Here is a 6693-nt window from a genome sequence, read left to right on the forward strand (position 1 = left end):
TCAGAGTGGGGAATCCCAGGGCACCGTCATCAGGCTACTCACCAAGGCAAACCGTTCTTACATTAAGACACACCCAGAGAAGGCAGCACCCGCTGCAAAAGGCTATTCCTGTAGGAATCATCATTATCATCCCTTCTTCAGCAGTCATTCTGAGCGTGTCTCGGGCTGGCCATTGTGGGAGGGGGCAAAGGGACAGGCCCTCCCCTCAGGGGAGTCTAACTGGGCAGGTGGCCCTAAAGAAGTAACTGCACACAGTACCAGGGGACACAGACTGGCCAAAGGGGTTTGGGAATTGAAAGTGAGTCTGTCGCAGGTAACAATGGAAGCAGTTGGACCTTCATTGCAGGAAGCCTTTATCCAGCACCTAGCATTGGTGTGAACCAGTCTACATTTATCATCATTTAATGCTCGCATCTTCCCTGAGAAGTGGGTCTTCCCATTTTATGGATGGGAAAATGGAGCTCAGAGATGTTTCCCGCTTGCCCATAGTCCCCCGGACAGAGCCAGGAGGCTCCGTCTCCAGAACTGCCTCACTGCTGTGCTGGCTTGCATTCCACAGCCGGGGAAATCAAATGCTTCACTCAGCAAGGCCCAATGCTGGGGCGGAGGACACAGGCCACGGCCTGGATAGGGCCATTGGCGACAGGCACTTGGACCACAATCATGGATGTGTGTCCTTCGCGCCTGAAATATGCCTGCTTTTGGAGGGATGGGCTCCTGGGAAGGAGAGGACAAGGCTTCTCTAATGCGGTACCTTCCTGCTGAGCCAAGAAAGAAAACCTGGTTCTCACTGTGTTGGAGTGGAGCGAGGAGGCAGGGCAGGGAAGGGAAGCTCTCTGCCCCCAGGACTGGACAGGTTTGAGTTAGCATCCCAGCATGCCACTCACTAACTATGAAATCACAGGCAAGCTGTGACATGTTTAAGCCTCAGTCTCCTCACCTGTAAAACGGAGATCGTTGTGCCCACTTTGGGGGGCTAAATGTGACCAAGAAGGTAAAGCACCTGGTGCCACACAGGAGTACTCGGTATCTGCTCAGAATTCTCAGTGATAGGGTGGAAAGGGCAATTCTCAGCTAACGTCTGTGATTGGAGGGAACCGGCAGGGGTTGGGGGAGGGGCTATGAAAGGAGATGAGTTTTCTTGACCCGTGTGCCTTCTTTATAATCAAGGACAGGACACAGTCTAGCACGGCGGCTCTCCGTCAGGGGTGACACTTGACAATGTCTGGAGATATTTTGGGTTGTCCCGGTGAGATAGGTGCTACTGGCATCTAGGGTAGAGGCCAGGGATGCTGCGAAACATCCTGCAATGCAAACAAAGAATGATGCAGCCCAAAATGTCACTAGTGCCCAGGTGGAGAGAGCCTGCCCTGGTGTGCTGGGAAGACCCTTGGCATGAGGAGTTCCAGAGATACACACTCTAAGCCTGGCTCCAGCGCTCATCAGCAAACCTTGGTCATGTCGCTCCCATCTCAGCTTCTATTTCCTCATCTATAAAGTGGGAGTCATGAGACAATGAGACCTTCCTCTCTCTTCCCTATATAAATGTAACATGTCATTATTACTGTCCTTACCCTCCCCAAGCCAGGCTGGCTCCAGCCCATCCTCTCCAGCCTGAAAACTAGAAAGTTCTGAAAGGAAAGGTGCAGAGAGAAGACTTGGCAGGGTTGGTATTTGTTTCGGCTCCGTTAGTGACACTAAGTGAGTGCTTGTAAATTACAAGGTGCCGTTTATAAATTAAGATATAAAAATGGAAATGCAGATTACTTTGGTTGGGTTCCAAAATCTTCAGCAGGCTAAAAAAATAAACTTAATAGACAATCAGAGAAACACAATCTGTTTCCAAGAAATAGCAGGAGTTTTTGAAAATGTAAAAATCTGTGTTCAGTTGTACACTTACTCAAGCTGTCTCCATGACATGAGCACACATCCATGCCTATAGGGGCTGAGATGGTGCCGCTGGAGTGGCAGCTCAAAGCATTGTTCATTCATTCTCCAGCTCATTTAACCACCTGTCAGTCTGGTCAATATTGATTGAGAGTCTACTAGGCGCTGGCTTAGATTTAGTTTTGAAGTCAAATGAAACATTGAGAATGCCTCCACGGTTTTAGCTTGAGCCAGTGTGTGGACAGAGGCACTGTTTTGGGAGATGAGAAAGCCTAGAAGAGGAGAGGGTTTTGGTGGGGTGAGAGGTATCAAAAATTCGGTGTTGGAGATGTTGGCTCTGAAATGTCTAGGAGGCATCCATGAGCAGCTGGTTGGCAGCTAGACGACCAATGGGAATGGTAAGGAAGCAGTGGGAGGGAGTAGATGTGAAATCTTCCTACTCTAGATGAAACATTGATTCTCCCTCAGGAAGCCCTCAGTGTAATGTTGGTTGATTGAATGAATGAGAGAAAAATGAATGAATGAATGACATTTTGGACACACAAACATGAAAGAGAAAATATTCTCAGGTACAATCCGCAAGAAATAACAGAAATCTCACAGACGAGGGTGAATCTAGGAACAACACAATGGTTTGGGAAAATCTACTTTTAGACCAAAAATAATCTTTAAGTACTAAACCAAACTGTAAATCTCCTAAGGATCACAGAGACCTCATCATGCTCTAATCCCCTCCCCTAGTTTCCAGCCACTCCCACCCCGCAGCTGGTCTCCTCACCAGAACTACAGGCTTTGGAAAGCTTTCACTAATGTCTGGCACTTCTGGCTCTGATGCTCACTGTAACAACAGAAGAAAAACTATTCATCCAAACCTCAAAGGCACTCACTTTGAAAGGCCACAAATTGGATTCCCTGGGGTAAAAATATAAATAAATATAAAACAAAACCATCGTGTTCATCTTTTTGATCAGAGAATTTGCCAATCCTTCTTTGACCACATCACCCAACATGCCACTCCTGTGGTTGGCTGATGGTCAAATGTAGATGCCGTTTCTGGCTTCCTGTCATTCCCTTTCTTCATAAACTCACTGGGTGTCACGAGGCGGGAGCTCGCTCTGAATCAGCCTGAGTGGCCTCTTGATTTCCAATCATGCTCTTGAAGGGCTTCCTGTGGCTATCTCATGCAGTTTCCTAAATCAGCTGAAGGGCCCTCAAGACCCTGGCCAAGGTTTCTGGGGATCTTGGCCACCCTCTCCCCACCACCAGTGTAATGGACACCTGTGAGATATTTACCACCCAGCCTCAGCTGCCCCCTCTCATGACAACAGGACACGACTGTGCTTGGGAGGGAATGACTCCTTCTCCACATTCAATCCATGTGACTACTTTGATAAATACTTCCATCTCCCATTGCACGTGCCGTCTGGACTAAAGCATTCCAGAACATCCCATTCTCCCACAGTAACTAGCTTAGTGATAAACACATCACCCAACTGGAGCAACCCTAGGAAGGGTGAATTGCCTTTCTGCTTGAGCTAGGACATCTGTCTTCTCCTGTCCTCAGACATCAGTGCTCCTGTTTCTCAGGCTTTTGGATTCAAACCAGGACTTGCACCATCACACTGCACCCTACCTGCCCACCTCCTTCCCCATTTTGGGGCCTTTGGACTAAGCTGATTATACTACCAGTTTTCCTGGGTCTCCAGTTTACAGACGTCAGGTTATGGGACCTCTCAGCATCCACAACATGTGTTGGCTAATTCCTATAATAATTCTTCATGTATGTGTTTCTCTGGAGAACCCTGACTAATACATCACTTTATATTTATAGGACAGAATGCCTTTAGCAATGTTCCTAGTTCTAGGAACCTAATCTTCTAGTTGGGTTGAATTGATTGGAAATAGATCTGTGAGTCACAGACAGCAGGTCTGAGTAAAGTCAGTCCCCTAAGATAAGGTCCGTTTTCTAAATAACAAGTAAATATATTAACTTATTAAAATATATTAACTTATTAAAATATATTAACTTCCTCTCATGGTCTCACATCCGCAAGTCAACATAATTTTATGTGAAATCTCTTTGCTCTTCTTAGCAAACAGAAATTCTACTTTAGGAGAACAAGTTACACAAGGAGTATAGATTTAACTTAAATTTATAATAATGGGCCTATACATATCCTCTAAGCTCTTCCCTTATTCATAAACAATGGTTAACTCAATACTTTGCATTCTCAGAAGTCGTATATCCTCTCAAGATTCCTGCTACTGAAGCCTGTGGCCTCTGGTCTCAATTTAGCTTTAATCAAGACTAAATTAAATGGATGGACCTGGAGAACATTATGCTAAGTGAAATAAGCCAGTCAGAGAAAGACAAGTACCATACGACTTCACTCATATGTGGAATCTAATGAGCAAACTGAACTAACAAGCAAAATAGAGACAGAATCATAGAGAGCAAGCAGACAGCTCTGGTGTGGTGGGGTGTTGAGGGTGGGGGTGGAGGAATTGAGAGAAAAAAAGAGAGAAAACTTATAGGTACAGACAACAGTGTGATGATTGTGGGAGGCAGGAAGGTGGGTGGAGGTGGAGGAGGAGATAGGGTGGATGAATGGTGACAGAAAGAAAATAAAGAAAAAAGGAGACTAAATAAAAGATATTTGAGGCTTATAATTTTCCATTCTAAAGCATCAGAGTTATTCTGTGCTCTTATGCCCTCTGCTCAACCCGCCCCAGCCCACATCAAAAAGTATTCTGAGGGAAGTGTCAGAAATGCATCCACATTTGATCCCAACAGCTGTTTATTCATTGGACTGCTCTTCCCAGGGACATTTGTGTTTGAGCATCACTCTCAGAAGTTAACTAAACACCTGGAGGGATTTTAGAGAGTCCCCGAAATCAAAAAATGGACTAAGGCTTCCACTGCTACCTACAGGCCGGCTAAGGGTCTCCCCTCTTCACCCCACCTATGTCTTATAGGAAATATTGCTCTGAAAAGAAGTATCCAGAACTTATCTTCAGAGACCCCCCACCCCCACTCCTGCCCATGTCTCCCTTCCCTGAGCTCTTCAGAATCTAGGACTTACAGTGGTGTCATGAGGGGATCCTGTGATATGCTAGGGGAGGGCCTGATTTGAACCCCGGTTTCACCATTGACCACCTTGGCAAGCCTTATCTTCTAGGGGCCTTGATTTTCTCCTCTCCAAATGGGAGACAACAATGCATATCACCCTGGCTTGCTTGAAGGATGCAAGCAGTTGAAGATCTTTATAAGCAGTAAAGTTAGTTAAGTGGTTAGCTAGTGGGTCTCTACCTGTTCACCTGAGAGCTACAAATCACTGTAGATACAGATATGGATATGGGAATGGACAGATATAAATATAGATAATAGACATGGATATGGGTATATGTAGATAGAGAATTGGATACAGAGAGATATAAATCTGGGTATAAATATTGATAGGCATAAATATAGACATAGATATAGGTATAGATATGGATACAGATCAATATAGACATGGCTATAGATCTAGATAGATATATAGTTAGATATATTCTCCTCAAGAAGCTTAAAATGTACCCAAAGAAATAAGACTTTTCTATGTTACAATAGCCTGCCAGTATATCAGAAGTGTCTTAGTTCTTCCACAACCCAAGAGATAGAATCTGTGCATTCATCTGAAAGCTGGAAAGATAAGTTTAACTAACTTAATTGTTAAACAATTATTATTGAGTGGCCCCACAGAGCTAGGCACTATGCTAGACTCTGGGAATACAATGGTAGACAAGGCAGATGTGATCCAGCTGTGGATTCCTGCTGCCCTCATCCTGCCCTGCTTCTCATGCACCAAATCCAGGCGGGCATCCTGTACCCATGGATCAGCATCCCTCAGGTAACTGGGCAGAAGCTCAGGAGCCCAGTCAGGGGGCAAGACGTTGGTGACACCAGCACACACCCACCCACCTCCCCTTACACCGGGACAAGATCAGACCCACCATTGCGCTGAGATAAATTTTCAACCCTTAAATAAACCTCATCACTCCTTGTTCTCAATCGGTAGAATGACATTGGAGCTTAGAATTTATGTGGCTCCTGAAGACTGCTGATCCGGTAGAAGAGCAGGTGATTCGTCACTTAAGGAAGGATAAGGGGATGTGTCTGATGGTCTGACCACTGACCCGCAGGAGCAGTTGTTTTAGGAAGAGGCAGTTGTAAATCCCAAGTTTGTCCTCAGCAGGCATCTTAGCTCATGTCAGACAAAGGCTTGCCCTCTGTTTTTAAAAAGTCCTGGAGTGCTTCTATCAAGGATATTGCCTTCCTACTGTGGCTGAAGTAAAGTGGTTCCTAAGGGCACCATGATAAAACCTGACATTTACGGCAGGTTCACAGTTAACAGGGCTCTTCACCCCATTATCTCAGTTGTAGCCTCACCATCACCCTGGCACAGAAGGAAGACGCTGATGTGTGGACAAGTTAAGTGCCCTCCCAAGATCAGGCAGCCAATGTCAAAGTGCCAAAGGCCGCCATAGACAAGAGTTGTCATCAGGCTGGAGGTCATGGAGGCGAGGATTAGGGATGCATTGGAAAAAGAGAATATCAATGCCTTCCACAAGATTCTAGAAAACAGGAGTCTTGTCATTTCTTCCTCCATCTTGCCCCAAGGTATTTTAAAACACATCTTTCTCTTTTCCCCTTGTGCACTGTTAGTGGGAATGTGAATTGGTGCAGCCACTGTGGGAAATAGTATGGATGTTTCTCAAAAAAATTAAAAATAGAACTACCATAGGATCCAGCAGTCCCACTACTGG

This window comes from Myotis myotis, unplaced genomic scaffold (genome assembly GCF_014108235.1).
Source record: "Myotis myotis isolate mMyoMyo1 unplaced genomic scaffold, mMyoMyo1.p scaffold_m19_p_1, whole genome shotgun sequence".
NCBI lineage: Eukaryota > Metazoa > Chordata > Mammalia > Chiroptera > Vespertilionidae > Myotis > Myotis myotis.